Genomic DNA, 21,102 nt, shown 5'->3' on the forward strand with positions numbered 1-21,102 from the left:
CCTAGCAAAACTTTTAAAAAAAAGATATTTACCTAATACAGTCAATATTTTATTCAAATCAAAACTGAGTATTTCACTTTTTCAAGCTATTAAGAATGATTTTTCAGAAAACAAGCTATGAGTAGAAGGGACAAGCGAGGCAGGAAAAGCTAAACTGCCGGTCCTTTTGCAAAGTAGCAGAAATGGAAAAGCAAAATGCAAAGTCACAGCTGTTGAGGTACCTTCTCAGCGGCTGCAGCTGCACCACACCTGTGCTCCCCTCTCTATCCGTCGGTCAGGTCACATCCTCACGCAACGCTCCGTATACCTCCTGGCCATACAGACGGTACGCGATTTTGCAGCTGTAAGGGATGTAGGTAGGCATGTTCTGTGGCATGGAAGGAACTCCAGGGCTCTGTTGAGAAAGCTCCACATATCTTATGACACCAGTCTCAGAGATTGAACAAATAACTAGAAATTATTCTTCAGATTTGATCCTAACAAATAGCTCATACATGAACAGAAGGTTTGCTGATTCAACTTGCCAAGTTAATTTTATCTTGAAAATAGTTCCTCTACAGAAAGAGACCTTCTGCCATAAACACGCGGGGTGACAAGTTGTCCTGATGGATGTTTTCTTGTCACAACAGAAAATTCTGTTGGGCTTTGTTGCAATTGAATTATACCTTTTGCTGAGTAATCAGAATGTGCTAACTGAGGTGGTATTATTTACTGTCTGAATATCACTTTACTTATTCAACCTACAAAATACATTATAAATAAAATTCTCTAGAAAGAAAACTGGTTTTTTCCACTTTTTTTCTTAAGATATATCTCAAGCATTGGAATTCTTTAAATGTGACAGGTCATGTGCTACCAGGTGCATCCAATACGAGCAAAAAAACCTGCGTCTATCAAGAGTTCCTAGGTCAGGTTGGCATTGCAGACTCATCAGGAAAAGTGGGTTCACAATAATTATCACTGCTTTGGTTTTACAGCCCTTTCCACTCTTCATCCCACCTGTACTTCATGTGTTATTTTGCTCCCGTCTTTGCAAAGTGCGAGAAGATACAGAAATGCCGCAGTTTGGTTATTTTTAAGCACACCTGTTCTTTGTCCTGGGGACATGGGATCTGTCCTGAAGACAACGCGCAGGTCCTCTGCCAGCATGCAGCCATGATTTGCTTTGTCAGGAGCAGTCCAGGGTGGATAGGTTTGTTTAGATTAACGCTATCATCGCTGGTTATTAAGAAAATCTTCAGTCATAAACTGATTTGACAGGAAGAAACCATTAACATTCTTGCCTTTATGGCCACCTTGAGTCTGTAAAACTGACACAGGCAATTTGGCTAAGACTGTCTCAAAAGAATATTTAAGTCAAAATTCAAACCACTCCATAAATGCACACTTGGGCAGAGGTTTCACTAATTTTCTTCTCAATAACCCATCACAAATATCAGTGGCTTGTAACAAATATCAGTGGCTTGTAACAACACGCCTCTTCTTTGGATGCAATGACATCAGAACAACCAGTCTTTGCAAATGAACTTCAGCAGGAAAGCACCGCTGAGGAACACACCGAGCGGACTCGATGATCCTTGCGGGTCCCTTCCAACTCAGGACATCTATGATTCCACGATGCTAAGTGTCCCCCCTGACACGCGTGTCCCCCCTGAACGCAGACAGCAATAACAGAGCTGAGGACAACCTAGCAACCAGAGCACCAGGCTGGGCTGTGAAAACCAGAAAGGCATCTCCCTGCAAGGAAATACAGCAAACCAGAAAGAGACGGGTAACCCGGAAAGCAGAGAAGCCAAAGAGGCGATGGGATTGCCATGGGAGAAGCGGGATCGAGTTACTCTTCCACCAGTTGGTGGTGGATGGAGCTAAGGCTGAAGAAGAAAGGACAGGAGCTGCTTGCCTTTAAATGACACTTGGAGAGGGTGATAGGTAGAGACACTTCTCGAACAACTTCAAGAATGGCTTTTTGCTTGGGGTTGGTTTTTTTCCCCCCCTCTATTAGCTCCTTTCAAGTGTAAGACTTTTTAACTTGCAGTTTGAGGTTGGCTGGACGGCAGGACAGCAGGCTCCTTCGGCTATGGGGAAATAAGTTATTACAGTTGGTAGGCTGGAGCCGCTAATGAGCGACCGAATATAGGAACCTCCTCAATGACAGCGCAGCTCAGAGGGCTGTACTCATGCACTGAATTGTGAGTGGAAGTCTACTGGTCTGGTTTGGATAACCTCTGAAACATTCAGATGCTTTTCCAAATCCCCTTGGCTCGGAAACCAGGCTGGCAAACTCTCCCTAGCAGTCTGATTTTTTTTTTTTTTCCTTTGGCAAGTCTTCCAGTGCTTCCTGGTTTTGGCTGGGATGGCAATACCACAAGAATGGTCTTCCTCGCGTATTCCAGAAGTTTCGCTTCCAGTCCCACCTCAAGCTAGGGTGTGCCGAAGCATGCGGAAAAGACAAAATATGAAACACTGCTTGATCGCACAGTAGTCTGGATTTCTTACTGTATATACTGGCTAGAGGGCTCGGTCACTATAGAGAACAGCAAGCCTCTCACAACAAACTATTCTGTAACCATCAATTCAAACAACTAAATGATACAGCTATAGATTTTTAATGTTCCCATTATTCAGGTTTCTGAGACCCATTACAAACAACAGAACTGTGTTGTCTTTTTATTTATTTGGGTGGTTGGGTTTTTTATCCCTAAAGGTCCTTATTTTCCCCCTTCCCTTCAGCAAGAGTCCCACTACAACACTCAAGATACAGACAAGACATGTTCTGCAGGGGTTCAATAGTGTTTACACCCAGAACCTACAGAATTTAACACAGTCCTTAACAAGCCTGTGATGGTCCTGAATCCACTTTAATAAGCACATACATACTGCTTGATTAGGGACCAACTCCAGACACCCAAGTTTCGAACCTTGCACAAGACACTGCAAGCAGCGTTCCGTCTACAAACGGGGCAAACCGAACAACTGTTACCTACGGGCGCTCCCAGCCCGTCCCGCTCTGCCCGAGATGGGGGTGAGGAGCTGCGAAGTTGGAGCTGAGCACCCGCCGGGCGGTGGGATGGCTGCTCTGCCAGGGCTGCGACCGTGTTAGCAGCTACGGTCTTAGTAAGGTCCTAGGCACTGCAGCCATCATACAAATAGCAAGAACTGCTCTACAGCTAACAGACGCAATCACGTTTATCTGAAGAAACTAAATTTCGTACTTTTCCATCATTTTATTTACATCAGAGTAATTACACTGTCAGTTATTGCAATATATATCCTCCCACAACAGCTCCACTACAGGAGTACAGACTAAAGCTCAACTATTTGGAATAATCACTAATATTAATAGAGCCCGAGTGCCTCACGTGCTCATTTCTACGGAAGCAAATCGGTGCAGAGCACCTCGAAGCAGCAGTGGCAGCCCTGTACCACACACAGGGCCACAGCAGACGCGTGGCACAGCCGGTGCCCGGGTCTCCTACGCGAGGCAGCGCAAACCCGCCGCGGCAACAACGCACGAAGGCCGAGCGACTCGCTGAGGGAGGCGCTTCACCGAAAGGAGGGGCAACAAAAATCCCCAATATATTTCTCCACTCAAATCAGCCTGTGTTCCCCATAGTATTTTTTTGCTTTTTCAAAATTTTGACTCAAAAGCTTCTCACCATGGAACATGGTCAGAGGACTTCTGCTTATACAATGAAGTACTGGGTTTGTCCCTTTTTTGCATGTTTTTATTTTTATTTTTTCAGGCAGTGGAGATCATAATCTGCTATTCACTGATGCTGGCAACCCGTAATATATTCTCGTCATATTTGCATTTATTCTTTGAGTGCTAGAGCAAAGGCATTCCTCCCACTAACAAAAAAACAGGCCATGTGTTTCCTTCTCTTACTGCCTTCAGTAATGTATGAGCACTTGTTAAAAAATAACTGCCATCATTAGGGACTGCTATTACAGAAGCGATAAGAAGTTCTTCAAATTTCTTCTCCATATTTTTCAAATCTGGGGAATCTGGCAAGTCCCAGAAACTGTTCTCAACACTTCACAGGTTTCCTAACTGACCCCAACAGTTGTCTTTTATCTTTCGGAATTGGACCTTAAGTTTCTGCAAAGGCATAATTCATGAAGTGGTAACAAAAATGATACAAACTGATGAATTACTAAAGCAGCACAAGCACATGAGCAGTCCTTGTTTTAGGGGGCAGTCCCATTGATCTCGGGGTAGCTAGAGCCTCAAGATTTGACATCACATTTACAAACATTTTCTTTCTTCTTACTGTCTAGCTTTGAATATAAAGCTAAAAGGTTAAGCAGGAATGAAATGCACACTGTTAGGGATGCACGGGACAGCAATTTAACAAGCACTTCAACATGTGCCTTTAACTTTGAACATGTGTTTCAAACCCACGGATTTCTTTGGGACTGAAGTACACGCTTAAGAGCTTTGCAGATCAGGGAATAGTTACGGGATTACACATCCATTTAGAGCTGATGTATGTGCTCTAGTGCTTTCCAGCACAGACAGCAGATAAAGAGTCAGATAGCTCAAACAATCAAAGTGCTTAAGTTTTGTGTTCAGAAATATTTTCCATAGTACCTGGCATTACAGAGAGGATGTAGGTCTTAATCTGCTCTCATTTTTCCTCAGCCATCTGTTGCTTCTTGGATTTACAACTTTTAAAACAGACGACAAATTAAGGAAATTCCTGTCTAATTAACGTTAAGGCTTTCAGCCTTATCTGAGGCTTTTCACTGCTCTTAGCACAGGAAAGACATTCCCACTATCTAAATAGGCTCAGTTTTCCCAGCCATTGCTGTGTCCTCTGAACACCCATTTTAGACCTCTAAGAGCAGAAAAAAAATTTTAAAAAGACACTTTAAAAGTCAGGCTGAGCTGTAAGAACACTGGTCATGCCATGGCAGAGTAGGTATGATTTGTTGCTTTGGGTTCCCCCCCCCCTTTTTTTTTTAACTAGAAAGCAACGCAGGGTAACATAAAAGATGTTGGACACTTGGTTGGTTGGCTCTAAAAGCAGGAGCTGACCTGTTCTCAGACATTTAGTAAATGTAAAAGATGACGTGTGACCAAAGCTGAGTGCAGAGGGCAGAAGAGAAGACTGTCTCCATCACCTGCTGGTGTCATCCTCAGGAACAGCCATCTCTCTTTGCAGGAACAGTTCAGAGAATTTGCTGTCCCAGTCACCTCCCTGCATGAGGCTGCTGTATGAAGCAAATAGGCTAGGAAAAGGAGAAAACCTCACTCCTTTATGGAAAGTCATCGCTGAGATGTCCCAGGCTTATTACTTGACTTTATGCTGGAACCATGCACAGGGATGAGCCTCCCTCGACCACTGCCGTTGTAAATGGAGCTAAATCATGTGAACGCACCAAGCTGAGGAAACCATTCAATGAAGAACCATGGGATCTCATGGTGTTGACCATGAACTTGTGTTTTGCAGATACTGAGGGATTACAAATGCAACAGGGCGAAGGCTGTACTACCTACGCATCCTCTGGCACACTGTGAATACACCAGCTCTGCTAGTCCAAAGCGTGGGGAGACAGTCTCTAATTAAAAGGGACATGTATTTGCATACCAAGAAGACTCCAATTCAAGGATGATTAGCACAGAACTAGAGCAATTCTAACCTGCTTCAGAAGCTGGACTACTCCCAAGATCAAGCAATCATAAAAACAGCTCTAAGTAACATTTGTTTCACCCCCTGGTCTTGGTTGAAGCACAGCTTGGCCAGAGCAGAAAACCTGATCCACGGGCTTCTTTCTAAGCAACATCTGCCCGAGATCCAGGGGATGGAAGATAATTTTTTTGGCATTTTCTAGGAAATTCTGAATTTCTGATGAATGAGAAAAAAATCAGTTAGCATGATGAGAAGGACACGTATGTTTCGAAGTGAAAGTGTGGACTTCAATACTGTCACTGAAAACAGCGGCACTGGGCAACAGTGAGAAGCGCTGGTAGGACTGTGTTATCTGTCCGGTAGCTATATAAAGTCACAGCGTAAGTCATCACGGCCGTGTCCAGAACAGGTTACTGTGCTCGTTAATGTACTCCAACTCCAGCAGGTCCCGCTGGGGTGGGCAGTATCACAGCTGGCTCTGCTGGGCAGCTTCCCGATACTCAGTAATGGCTTACCCTGCAGTCGCGGGCATTGGGGTCTTGTTCTCTATTGCAAAAAAGCCAGCACTAGGACGAGGTACTAGGACATCTCCCCTTGACTTGAAAAAGCCTGTTTTACTTCAAATAATGATATAAATGTGGAAAAAAAAAAATTTCTGCCCAAACGAGATATTCAGATCGTGCTATTAAGTAGATGTGGTGCTTGAGGACATGGTTTAGTGGTGGGCTTGGCAGTGCTGGGTTAACGGTTGGACTCGATGATCCTAAGGGTCTTTTCCAACCTAAATGATGCTATGATTCTATGAACAACACAGCTTCTCTTTCAACACTTGTTATCTAGCCAGTGCTACTCTTCATTCTCTTTTTCATCATGAAATAATATCCTCTGACACAGAATAGGGGGCCGATGGAACAAAGTCCTCACACTTACAGCTGTCCTTTTACTGCAGTCACAGACAAATTTAGAAGAAAACATTTCCACAGAGCCTCAGCTGACTCTTTCGAACAACAACGAATTAATCTGCTGCTCAGTTTCTTCACAGTATTTTATTGCCAGGAATATCTAGGGGGATTAAAAAACAGGAACACTGCAGGATGTTCACGAAAAGGGAATTTTGCATTTGCAACAGTGTTTGTGTCACAAATTTGACTGATAATGACGTTCTCGTTAATAAACAAAACAAACACCTTCAAACAGTTATGCATTTTGAGTAACCAAAAGAAAGCAACTCTAAAGAACTGATAGACTAAAAATTATTACACAAGTAAGTGAGAGAATTTAAAGTTATACATATCTGAAACAACTAAGCTTTCCTGATGGATACAGCAGAGAAAAAAAAGGTGGTTTTCACTGGAAGAACAAATATGGCACTGAAAAGCCTAATAGCAAAATTTTCAAAGGCACCATCATGACCTTGGAATCCATCTTCTGTGATTTTTCAAGTAAATCTATGTCAACTGAAAAATAAGACTTCGATTTTTAAGTCATTTCAAAGTTATTATTTAGTGTGCCTTAAAGCTTCTTTAAAAAGTCATGCGAAAACAACTCAAATGTATCAAATGTTTTTCAAAGTACAAAATTGATGACCAAATGCAAAGCAACGTGATCTGACGGTTAGACTCAATGATCTTAAGGGTCTTTTCCAACCTTAATGATTCTATGATTCTGTGATTCACTCCCGGCTGAGAGGCAGGGGCAGCCCCTCGACGTGAGCAGCGCTGCAAGTCTCTGTGCTGCTGCCTCCCCGGCCCGGCGAGCTCCCCCGGGTTACACCGGGACAGCATCCCGCTACGTGCCACATACCCTGGCCAGGATGAGATGACCTGGCGCTGCTCAGCATTTATTTCATTCATAGTCCAAGATCCAAGATTAAGCGATCACCCATCTTTTTAATGAAACTTGATGAAACAGAGCAAGAAATTTCACATCTCAAGATATCCTTGAAAAAGATAGATTTCTTTTTTTTATTGATTAAAAAAATGCAAATCTCTTCTGGACATGTCAGATCTCTGCCAGTTTTGGTCATCCCGTGTTAAAACGGAAAGACTAGAAGGAAAAACAAAGTGTTGGAGGGTCTGACATATATTAAATGTACTTTAGTCAATGAATGGAGCAGTAGAATATGACAGATTTGCGTAAGTAACAAAGGGAAAATGTAATTGAAAGGAGGGGAGCCAAAGCTGTACTATTTCAAAGCGCCATACACCTCGGAAGGTGGATTTAATACAGCAGATATTGGGAGAGGATTCCTAGCAGAGACACAAATTACAAGTGTTGACAAGCAAGGTCAGCAAAGGGTAAGTGTTGTGCAGGAAACTACCCAAGGCTTCAAAAACAAACTACCTGCTGTGGTTTGCTGTTATTAGTGCAGGGATAGTAACAACTTTTCATGAATATTGAGAAAGCTGGTTTACAAAACCAGTCCTGAATTTTGAAAGCATACTCAGAAGTGTTATTTTTGTTGATGCTGTGCTCTCGGTGGTTTTGGTCATCCATGACGGGCAACAGAACTCTGCGTGAGAGCCATCGCTCAGCCTGGTAACAAACAGCACTGGGAGTCATTCATATGCTGAAGTTCACCAGCAAAAAAATTCAGTACAGCCTCTCTAGGTACAGGTAATTTTTAGATCATTTTGGTAATATTGGTTACAAAGGGAAGAAAGCATTAGTTTTCCCACAAATACTGGTTTTTTCAAAGAGTGATCACTTGCCCAGCAATGTGATCTAGCAGTTATTATTTAAACTGTGGTAAAGCTAAATATCCCAAGTTGAGACCTCACTACACAACACTAACAACCACTAAATTTATGATACAAATATACAAGGAACATGTTGGGGGGGATGGGGTTAGAAGAAGTAGAGAGAGAGATAAGCACGGTTACCTGGTTGTATTCATTCCACACCCACACTAGCAATAAAAAAAAGCCAAGAGCAGGACATCAGTACCCAAAAAAGGGCTAAAGCCCAACCCTGGGTATACACAGAGCATCTCCCTTCCCCGCTGTAATCCCACCTGCCAGCAGGATCCCACAGCGCCTCGCACACAGCACGTTCTTGCTCTGAACACTTTCGGCAATTAGCAAAAATAAACTAGCTAGGCAACGATGTACATACATCTCTCGTCTGTGTGCGCTGAAACATGGTAAAGATCGCAGCGCTGAACAGTATGGGCTGGATGCTTTCCAAAGCAAAGAACCAGAAGCCACTAGATCTTGGTCAGTGGAAGGGAGGCACAAAGGGATTTCAGATCCTGATGCCTGCCAACACCGAACGCATCATGCGGTAGGTCTTTTATTAGTTGTGACACAGATACACAAGGATGAGATGGAGATGCCCCCAGGGCTGAGGAAGACGCAGCAGCCCAGAGGGGAGCCTGTTGTAGGACCCAGCTGGAACAGAAGCAATCAAGAGCTGCAGTTCAACACCAAAGGGAGAAGTCAACTCCTGCACAAGTCAGTGACCGGGGGCAGGAGCGTGCCGCTGGATATACAGCGGTAAAGCTCTCGTCTGTTGAGCTTCGTGACCGCTATTAGAGAAGGCAGAACCTCCCCAGCACTCATCTCTGATTACTGATTTCTAAACATCTAAAATTGCCCTTTCTACTGTCATCTCTCATGCTAGAATGTTGACCCAACCACTACACAACACATGGTTGCTTAGTTTTTCTCTTTTTATGCTTTTCCTTGGCATATGAAGAAGCCCCAGCTGTTTTCCCATCAGCTGCTCTGTTTTTACGAATGCTGCAGGGTAAAAGCAAGATGGACTAGTGGGCACACCTGGTGTGACGGCCTGGCACAGGGTCTCTCACCTTCATAAAACGCTTTGTTGCTCTGAAGTGCTAGAGCTGCTGCTGGCCTTCTGCTTATTGCACTTCATTAGAGAACCTTATTAATCTACTACTTAGGCTCACGCATGCCCCCCATTTAGCCACCTGCTCTCCCAATCTTGTACTCAAAATAGGAAGACTGAGGAAAGTACACTGCTGCTTATACAATTTTACTTTACGGGGCAATTTTTCCCAAATGATTTATCCAGACTAATTTGCAGCAGACAAACTAACAAATGCATTTAAAGATTAAAAAACAAAACAAAACAAAAAACCTTGAGCCAACAGCTCTGCAGGCTCAAATTCTGCTGCTACCTGCTTGTAAGTAGAGGTGAGATGCAAGGTGGCCTGTCCCCATCGCACAATTCCCACAAGCAGAAACAATACCAGGTCCTGCAATGCAGGCACCAAGCACACATTTCAGTAACACTGCCAAACTGGTTCCTGAAGAGGAGAAAAACAGCTCAGCTTTTTTCTGAGCTTTTGCATTAATGATTTCCAGTGAAGGGTATTTTCTGACACTACTGAACTGCAGAGTCATGAGCAGCCACCTTGCAATTTATTTACGATGGGAAAAGAACTGTTCAGCAGAAACCTCCAGAAAACCCATCAGCTTTTAACTGCAAATTATGTAGCTGGATGGTCATTGGTTAGAAAATAATGTAGTTATTACTCCACTTCGTTTCAAGATTATGTGTTCAAGGACTCTGGTAAGTGCTACTTCTGTACTGAAATACATTTATCTGCTTTTTCCCCCTCTATCTTTTTTCCAAAGCTCCCAACGTCCTTCTAATTACACAACCTTTCCCTAAGTAGAGAGAAATTGTATGAAACATTCGTTCCAGAAGATGTATTAGTAATGGATGTAACTTCTTCATATTAAGCAGATGTTATTTTTAAAGTTTCCCTCCCTTTTGTCTTCTGTAGCTTCCACCGCACACTCAGTTGGCTTTGACTAATAACAAAACAAGTACATTTTACCATTTGCAAAATACACATCAAGTACATTCTAGATTCTGAGCAATTAAGAGCACACAGCTCTCAGCTATTACCTCTGCGTCACGTTTATGCTTTTTATTTTCGGCAGCAGTGACTGCATTTGTCAAGGTTTCTCAGCAGTTACACGATATTTCATAAACCTCTGGCAGGCTCCTTAAAGGATCTGAGTCTTTTACATGAGATAATGTAAGCTTTCTTTCTACTTGCTTGGAGCAGGTCGCTTTGGGAAGCGCCCAAACTCACTTCAAAATATTTCTCCCCTGTGCCAGAAGCTGCTTTTGAAGTCCTCTGCCCAACCCACAGGCGGTCGGGTGCCAGGATGCCGCAGAGCGGTACCCAGCGGCCCGTAACGGGAAGCGTGTCAGCACTATCTGCTCAGAGCGGGTGGAGAAGAGACGAGGGAGTGGTGCAGACACCCATCGAGTGGAAAATCATCTGACATGTCCTAGGTCTCGGATCAGATCATGGATGGGTCAAATGACATCCATTCGACTCTTGAGATCAAACAAGGCTCTATTCTTTCAGATTTTTGGCCCCTGCAGGCGAGAGCATGTTGTAATATCATGCTTTTTAAAGTGCAATATGCAGGAAATCATATTTGAAGGGTCTGGCATGTATGGTATTTTTACGAAGTTAACTTTTCCCTTTTGCTTTTCATCTGTTTTCTACATTTTTTTCGGCATGCTTTTCCTTCTGATTTACTGTTTTATTATTCTATTTTTAAAATAAGAAAGATTTCCACTTAAGAGTTTTTAATGTAATGCATATGAAAATTAGCAATGGACAAACCTCAAGCTCTTTAGAGGTCTGATCTGGCTAGGAAAAGCATCCAGAAGTTCAGAGGCTTATCCAAAGCTAATCTGAAGATTTCCAAACCTCTTCGGTCTAGACAGAGGCATAGGAACCCATTGGCTCAGGACTCCCGCCAGTGACTGGGCTTGCCTCTCGCTCGGCTGCTCGCTCGCTGAACATCCAGCACCAACTTCTAGCAAGTCCGTGCTGAAGAGCACACGAGATATACAAGCATACCCTTTTCTCTAGGCAAAAACCGGGCTCTTGGGATGCTGTTCCACAAAACAACAAAGAGATGTTTGAGTCCCGCTGGAAACGGCGAGACTTAAAACGTATGCCCAAGGGCTTTGCTTAGCAGAAATGCTTTGGCAAATTTAAGCTCCATGGTATGATTAAAATTCATCATCCCCCCTCATCTGCCCTTATCGTGCTTTGAAGGAAACATTTAGTGCCTTAACGCATATTTACATATGCAGTATCTACTTCATCAAACACAGAGGAATGAACGTCCTAGCAGTGTATTCCACATGCATCAGCTGGGCAGGTACTGAGAGGCAGATTTTCCGTGACAACGTCATAAAAACCTTAGCCTATAAACCATGATGTCAGCTAGAACTCCTGCCAGCCAGGGTTTTGAGGGACCAGACCCTTCATTCTCCAAAAACACCACATCTCATCCTGAAATCTGATCTACCTGATACAATCACACTGGCAAGGTTCCTTCTGCAAATTTTGGTGGTTCCTGATATTCTCTAAGGAAATGCAAAGTATCAAATACCGACACTTTTCTCAATATGACAGCTCTGCTTTTCCGTCTTTGGCCAGCAGAACTAAATCCATGGCAGTGCAAATTACAATTTTGTAGAAGGTGATCAAGAGGAAGTTGAAGAAGTTGATTCAAGTTCCTTGTGACTCTCAGCGTGGTGAAAGGAAAGCAGACTAAAGAAAAACTCAATTAAGTTGATACGTGACAGCAAAGCAGGCAGGACGAAGGACACAGACTGCTACTGCAGAACACTGGCCTTTAACGGAGAAAGTGAGTATTATGCAGATCAGCAAAATGGAAGTGAAGGGCAATCGCAGGGAGAGGTCTAAGCAGATTGTTTCTGTAGATGACTACGATGTTCCTCATCAATAAAAGGGACAATACCTAAGAATGCAGGAAGGCACCAACTTGAAAATTTGGAGGAGTCTAAGGATGAGGAAGGACTTCATTTGCAACAAGCACATACTCACCAGATGACACAGCTCATAGCTCAAATTCCAGAATGATTATGAGGTTTTACTTAAGTATTCTGTACTAGGTAACACATCTACTTCAAAACTCATTGAGTTTATACCAATTGATATATTAATACACCTCAGTGAGCTCAACAGCTGACGATCTTTTAAAATGAGGAATCATTATGCCTCAAATAGCATACAATTCATCTACAGAATTTAATCCAGCAGGCAGTCCCATGGCTGAATTCTGAAATGGGAGCAGATTTTTATAAGCATTAGCAACATTTCTGGTTATCCATTAAAGCACTAAGACCTTTTACCACCTGGATTCAGCAGATTGTCTCCAAGGCTTTATTTAGATTTTCTAGGGAAGAGGAGGGGCTGAAGCGAACACGTGTTTTTCTTGAAACTTTCACGTTCTCCTAAGTGTTCATTTATTAACAATGCCCACCAGTAAGTTGCCAGGTCTGTCAGATCAGCAAGACAAAAAACTCTAAGTCTTGGTCCAATATAGTTTGGAGAAATGCCATATATTTGATCATACAATAGCCAAACATCTCAAAGCCACTTAAACAGATGATAAAATAAATAAGACTACTCCTGAATTCATTTACATCCACACAAATTCAGAGCAAACGGGCTGGTACAGTAGACATATGAAACTTCTTTTTTTCAGAAAAACTTATAAATTAGGAGAGGAGAAAGGCAGAAGGAATCCCAATCGTTATGCTCGTGCTGTCACCCATTAAGCACATTTCCTCCCTGCTCATGGTCAAATTCTCTTTATCAAAGGGATTTACTCAAGCTTTCCTGGGAAAAGAACTCAACCTCTAAAAGGTTTTTGCTTGTATTTAGGGAGCTTTACCCTAAGAATTTGACATCCAATGCTAAAAAAGGAGATCCTGAGGCAGATTCAGATGTTTTGTCCACAGGAAGATAAACAGATGCCGGAAATGGCAAAATTGACCTCAATTTCATATTGCTGCTGTTTCTGCTGTTTCGCTCTGATTATTAAAAAAAAAAAACAAAGCAAAACAGAACAACAACAACAACAAAAAAAATCAAACACCAGAGTCCACTAGTCTTCATCTTTTCTATTTTTTTCCTTCTCTCTTATAAGCCTTTTTCCTCTTACAAAACGCAGTCAGTATATTAGCTTTCCAAGACAGCTTCAGTACCAACATCAAGTCGTGTTGTGAATTCTACGACACTGCCGGTTTATTCCCTCTCCCAGGAGCTATGAACTGCCTATACAGGCCTAACTTATCTGTGGTGTAACGAGGTGAGGTTTAGAAACTGCAGAGTTTTCCAGCCTCTCCATCTGCAGGTGGTGCCTGATGCCATGCACAGAATAACGAGTGTGGCTGCAGAGTTCCCAGGATCGTGTCATGATTCATTCATACTCAGACATTCTGGAAGAGAAGCATCCGAGACTGGCCAGAAGCCGAGTGGAATGACTATTTGCTGAGGGCTTTTTTTTTTTTTTTTTTTCAAAAATATTTTAAACATTTTTCATTTTTCCAAATATCAATTCAGCTTCCGCCCTCCTTTTTCTAAAGCTTTTCCTCTGAAGTGGATAACGGCACTTATGTCTGACCCTGAAATTCCAAACAAAATGAATTATACACCCGGTGACATGAGCTTCCCAGAACAATAACTGGAAGAGCATTTGGCCTTTTTAAAAAGAGGCGATTTGGATGTCTAGGTACGTCTCGGAGCACATTAGACGGCAGCCCCACCAGAACTGCCTGCCATGCAGCAAAGCGCCTGCTTAATCACGGCTATCTTTTTTTTTTTCCTCCACAGTTCACTATTCAGAAATACCAGCCGCAGGAATGAGAGGGTTTCTGCCGTGAATGGCGACAGCCATCAGCACTTTTGTCACAGGCAGACGGGCTGCAAGGCCGGTGGCTTGGAACCGACCCAGCGCCAGCACGAGCCACAGCCCCGTCCCACCAGCCCCGGGGCAGAGCCCTGCCGCGCCGACCAGGCGGAGCTGAGGCTCAACCAGGGCTCCTGCCTGGAGCCAGCTCTGCCAGCACATCCCCAGCCCCGCGGGGGAAGGCAGCAACGACCCAGTTCCCAGATCCTCAGGCTGGAAAGATGCACGGTCTCTGTCTAGGAGAATGGAGAAAAAGCAGCTTCACCTGTCCTCAGCCAACCCCTCTCCCAGTTTTAGTTGTGAAACGACAGCTCCAGATGCTATGAAAAATGGGGAAAACGTCCTCGGTATTTCCCAGGCAAACCGCAGAGATCTCTACTTCCACAGCATTCACCACTTATCTTTTACTGCAGACAAAATAGAGCCACATCCAGAGCATGAGTAAACCCTGAGGTGCTCAGGAGAGCTCGCTATGGGAGCTCAGTGCAAAGCATTAAAAGCTGATGTAGGAAAGGCAAAGCAAAATGAAACGAGTGAACCCACAGGGCTTGAGAGCAAATTAATGACGAGAAGACACTACATCATTTTGAGTTGAAAAGTGTTACAGTACAAACATTAAAAGGAAATGGTATTTGGTCTTCTGCAAAGACAGTTTCTACCAAGGCGCTCACAAAACACAGTTCTGAGGCACTCACAAAACAATTTCCCTTCACTTGATCCAGACCTGGCTTCCATTCAGTCAGTAGCAAAATTTTTTCTTACCTCAAGAACACAGGGGAAGTCAAAGTATCTATCAGAATCGGATTCCCACAAGGGGTGAAAACTTGGTCCTCTCATATACAGAGGAGACCCTGGTCAGGGACCGCAGGCTGTATGGTCAGGGACCATATGCCATGCAATGCACTATCGCAATACGAACACAGATATTGCGTTCAGCAGGAATTTTGCTGTTGTTTTAGAAGACCTGAAGTAACCTGGCGCTGCAGCCTGGTGCAGAGATGAAGCTTTGCCAGCTCACGCCCGCTGAGGATCCGACCCAGGATGAGAGTTCCAGGTTGGACCATAGACATTTCGAAGTGGCTTCGCAGTGCAATCCATGTGGTTTAGGTCAGATCTGAACTGCAAAACAGGGATTGTGCTTCTCTGACAAAGGTCCCGGCAAAGGGCTCAAGTCTGAAAACAGTCTGCTTCACTTTGGTCAGCTGGATTTGCAGAACACTGAATTTACAGAGGCAAGGACAGGGATCAAAATAAATTAACCATGAGCACATAAAATACAACCCACAGATGTAGCCTGAGAAGGTAAAAAAGTTGAGGGTTTTTGTTTTAAACAAGTGAAGAGAAAACATACTGAGAAACATTACTGCTACGAATTCTGCTTTACTTGGACTTGTTACTCACTGGTCATTTGCACAACTGAAAAAGAAGGGTATTGCACGCGACGGGGAAAGGCCTATCTGTAGTCCTGAAAAGGTCAATAAAAAGAAATTCTCTGACTTCACTACAATTGACACAGCTTCGATGGACAGTGTGTCGGCATTTAACCTTCCCAGTTCTTCCACTATGCAGAGAGTGCCGCCCCGCTTTCTTTGCACTGGCTGTTATCTCAACCTCCTTTGGCTAAGCCAGGTCTCTATCCCGCTCTTCCCACATGCCACTGATAAAGCCCTCCTCTTGTCCCCAGAGTACATCAAATTAATCTGCTTCTCTCCTTCGGCTTTTTTATTTCACCTACATCCCCTTCTGAGATCACGTTACTAAAAGTAAATGTAATTAAAATCAATTTCCACAGCAGCATTGAAATGAGACCAAGAATATGGGACAGTGTGGTGCGAAGCCCAGTGAAGGCTGGCAGAGCCTCTGGAGAGGAGACTACAGACTCTGCCGCCATCAGTCTTTGAATCCGTTTTGTACTATCACACCGTCAAGCAGAAAGAATGATAATTTACAATACAGCAGCACAATTTTAAACTTAATAGGTATAAAAACAACTATTATTACTTTGATCATTACTATGTAATTTATTATTTCAACATACCTACCAGCACAGAGCAAGGCAAGGCTTTTCAAGCATTAGGGAGTAGTGAATTATGTTAGGCCACCCAACCAATGACTTCAGGACTTTATGGAGGGATAATGAAAACAGACAGAAAGCATAAATCAGGCATGTGGTAAACTAAAGGAGAATGCTCTCTATCTGCTTCTGAAGCTCATTACAATGAACAGTTACTGATTTTTGTCTGGAGCGTTCGTCTCCTGACAAAGGAAGCGATACTTAGATATTCTGCTTCCAGATCAGCAAATCCAAGTCTTGCTCCCCGTGTCCACGGTGTTGCACATACAGCTTTGGGGTGCTTTTGCTGTTGGGGGGGAGGGGGTTTGTGGGGGTTTTGGTTTTTTGGTGGGACAGGACTTCTATCTAGCCCCACCTCGCAAGATGCTTCCAGATGTCTCCTCCTCTAAGGACATCGGTGGTTCTGCCGAGGTCACTGGGATCATCTGTGCTTAAGTAAAATAACAGGACTACTCAAGTGCTACTTAACCAAGGCCATGTGTTTAAGTTTCTGGCTTAATAGGGTCTCCCTGCCCTTCCCCTTGGCATCACTTCTCTATCACACTTTTTCCTCACTACTTATACCTTAAGCCTCAACTAATTTCAAGAATAGTTGCAAGAAATCATGTAGCTAAGTTTACTCTCAGGAGTTGCACTACTGAAGTGAATGGTAGTGTTTTTATGAGTGAACTGAGCAGGATTTGACACTTCTAATTATTTATCTTTCTCAAACTGGAGATTTACCTTAGAAATTGAATTTAAAAAGTGCCAGAACAACGGGACCCTCACACACAAAAGGAATAAAAACTCCTGCTTTTCCACAATTTTGTGACCTAGTCCACTGCCATGAGAGCCCTGAGTGATGATTACTGCTGGTTCCCAAGCACGACTCAACTGCAAATCCTCCCAACACCAGCACAGAACTGACTTCTTTTGAACACTTCCACATAATCTACAAAACATATTGCTACTCAGTCCAGCATCTGCAGCTCTACTACATCCATTTGCTACTGACCTTGGATTTATTTATTTATTTGAGTTGACAACAAAAATAGTTCAATATGTTTAACATCAATTGAGCTTTCAGTATTTCAAAGGTCATGCCAGCAAACTGATCCATCCTCTAACTTTTGCAGTGGAAATCCTCTGATGTGTAACATGAGCATCTCTCACCCTCGGGTCCTTCTCTGATACAAATACTAAGGTGACGTGCAATAGAAGAACTAACTTGGGGTGGACTACCGCTATAACCTTAAGCTATGTACAAGGCAGCGTGTTGCTTCACCCCAGCGGTAGCTCTAAAAGCAGGATGGTCACATTTTTCTCGCTTGCTTCCGCTCTGCTGTGGGCATACAGTAAGCTTCTCCAGCCCTCTGTACCCGTCAAGCTAGCGATCTCGCAACGCCTGTCACTGAACTGCAAGTGTGAAACACGGGTCTCCATTTCTAGCTCTTCCCTCATCCCACTTGTAAAATAATTAATTGGTTTGTGAACTGCAATTCCCAGTCAGAAAAGAAATTAAAAATCAAGGCCCAGACAACACTGGTACTTTCTCTGATTCCCAGCTCGCAGCTCCTTCAAGGCTACGACAAGCTAACTCCCACCAAAGCACTGCTTACAGCTGCACCTCCCCAGGAAGCCAACTCCGCAGCTACCACTCAAGCTAGATTCCTACAGAAACGGTCCTAACTGGCATCTAACAGAAAAACTGCTCATTTTACACAGGGCTGGTAGGAGTTTACACAGATTTGGCAGTGCAGCCAAACATTTCACAAAGAATTCAGATTCACTGAAATGTGTGGCACATCTTAAAGCTCATTACTATCCAAGAAAGGCCACCCAACCCTGGCAGGACTGCAATGAAAACCAGGAGAATCAAGCTAAAAGTATGAAATGTTCTCAAAGAAATATTCAACTTCAATATTCAACTTCAGTTAAGTGTCAAGCTTCTGTTCACCTATTATTTTTCCACTTAATATTCCATGAAAAATAAACCCACTTCCCAACAAGCTCCAACAGCCCGCCACTCACCACCACATGGACCTGCAGTATGTCGTTATTCCACTAGATGCCTCTGTGTGTTACCCAGAATTACCAGTGGAAGATGTTCTTGACAAAGATGATTGACGTGAGGCTGCTGTACAGAAACCCATCTACGGGGCTTTAGTAAACAGTTGTTTTGTTCAATACCATATGGAGAAGCGCAAATCCACATTTCAAGCATGTGTTCCCACCAGTGCCAGTGCAAGAGCTCTCCTCCAGCTGATACACCCCTAATCCTCCAGGAACGGATCAAGAAGGGGAGGTAAACTCAGCTGCCCAGTGCCATAAGGGTCTTTTAACTCATTTTAGAGAAGTCCTGTAGATGGAGAGGGCTTCTTTCATTTCCCCGTTGAATCCCTAACTTTACACTTAAGTACAGCTTTTCAACCTGCCAGTACCTTGCTAAGGATAAGCCTTAGCAGTTTTGGTTTAAACTGACAGTTCATACTTAAGAGAAGAATTGTTATATGGATATTATATTGGATACTCCTGAGCCTCCTTGCTCTTATTGCAAAGGGCTCCATGACTTATTTAAATATAATTTGATTTTAATAAAGAAAAAACTTATCCCACAGTCCATACCTTGCTGTTACATTAGATTCAACTCCCTGCAGTGGATCCATGCGCCAGGAGAACATGATCCAGGAGACTATTTCAAATTAAGGGTATATCGGTTCAAAAAGCATTGTCATTAAGCACATCAGTGAAGCTGTGCTGTTTCTGCTGTCTTCCATAGGACTAATCCAATACAGTTCCTGGAAAACTGGGCCAGACTCCTGCAACGGTGAACTGCTGCATAGCTCAATTTCCAATGGCAGTTACATCTAAAGTGTGGAAATATTGCCCATGCAAACTGCCTCAAAATTAACAAATCCCAGAAAAGAGCTGAATGTCAGGCTGTGAGGTGTTTTGAAGAATTGAGAGCCCCAATGAAGTACCGTAGGCTTAGAGTTAAGGGACAGGTATCAAAACATTTCGAGGCTCTGTATACTGAGGCCTTTTGAGAACACACTGGCAAATACGTCACAGAAAGAGCTGCAGGCTCCAGAGAGCGCTGAATACTGGCAATATGATTTCACCTTTCTTTGCAGATCTCTGCAGATTTCCAGGGTTGCACCTTTCAGATCAGAATTGCAATTTCCATGCAGAGTTTTAGGGCTTGTGCCTTTTCCTTGCCCTACGAAGCGTTAAACATTAGCTCTTCCATACCCACTGCAAAAATATTAAAACTGACAGAAAAGGCATTTGCCTAGAGAATGAGATTAGATGAATCAACACCACTAGGGATATACACAACCAGGTACAAAATAACAGGTAATAATAATAACAAAATAACAGGTACAAAATACCCTCATACAATCTGTCCATTGTCTTTAACAGCTAAACTGGTATCTGTATTGATTTATCCCAGATGGAAAAAACCCTGCAGTAATCTGCATCTGGTACAAGTATGTTCAACCAAGTATTAATGAGGAAGAGTTTTTCCTCTGACTAGTGTGCACGATGAAAGTGTAATTATAAGCAAGGAAATACGGTACATCCACGAGAACATATGTTCGACTTGTGATGAATTGTCTGTGACACTAATCCCTGAATACAGCAATCAGACTATTGACTAATTATTGTAATACAATAGAAAAGGAAACAAGGAGAACCTATCTGGTAAAGTGAAATCATAGGCTTTTCACATAATCTTGCAATTTGCTACCTTCTCGTATTCTCCCCACTTACTTGCCAAGACAAATCAGTTAAAATCAACAGAACCGGAGTAGTGCAGCAGAGATCTGGTGTGTTCTTCCCAAATGTGAAATTCATCTGATCTTTTGGGGTTTTTTATATATACTGACTCTTGAGAACTATGAAGTGGATTCTTTCCAAACTGGAACTCATTACTGCATGTCTGAAGTCTAATCCAGCTTCCCAGAAAGGTGCAGGCTATGTGATCGTACTCCATAAAGACAAGACAGAAGCATAGCACAATGTCATGCGTAAAAAAACCTGCATCAAATGCACACAAAATTTGAGGTTTTGGGGAATGATTTTCAAAACAGATTTTAACCCATCCTTTTCTGCTATGTCTTGGTATTTTAAGTTCAAATCCTCTTGGATTTAGTATGCCTCTCAAACACTCCGTAGCGGATCCTCAGCCCTCTGCCTTTTCTGCCCAAGCTGTTTGAACATATGATGTTATTCTGATCTGTATCAGTCAATTCATCATCTCCAGCCTCACATCACAGCTACACACTTCGCCATTTTTCACAATCCCCTCATATTATTTTAGGAAACTGAAAAAAGGCACATGACAACACATTTGGAGGAGTCCTTAAGGTACTCCCTCTACCAGGTGAGATATCTGTAATTATCATCAAAACCCACTTGGATATTCATGGCAATGTGAGGGAGAAACAAGCCTCCTACCTGCAAAATCTACATCCCCAGTTTGATGCATCTTCCCGTACTGCTGCTACCAGCTGGACAGCTGATGCTGAATGTGGTAGCAGTCTGATCTCTACACTTTTACTACCAGTAGGCTTACTTATTAATGTTTCCTAGCAAGTAATTCTGCTTGACCCGAGAGTTCGGCAATCAAAATGACTCTTGCAACCTGTGACTTCCATGTATTTTATTTCCTAGATGAACCCACCTGGTT

The sequence above is a fragment of the Platalea leucorodia genome (genome assembly GCF_965183815.1).
Source record: "Platalea leucorodia genome assembly, chromosome: 11".
Lineage (NCBI taxonomy): Eukaryota > Metazoa > Chordata > Aves > Pelecaniformes > Threskiornithidae > Platalea > Platalea leucorodia.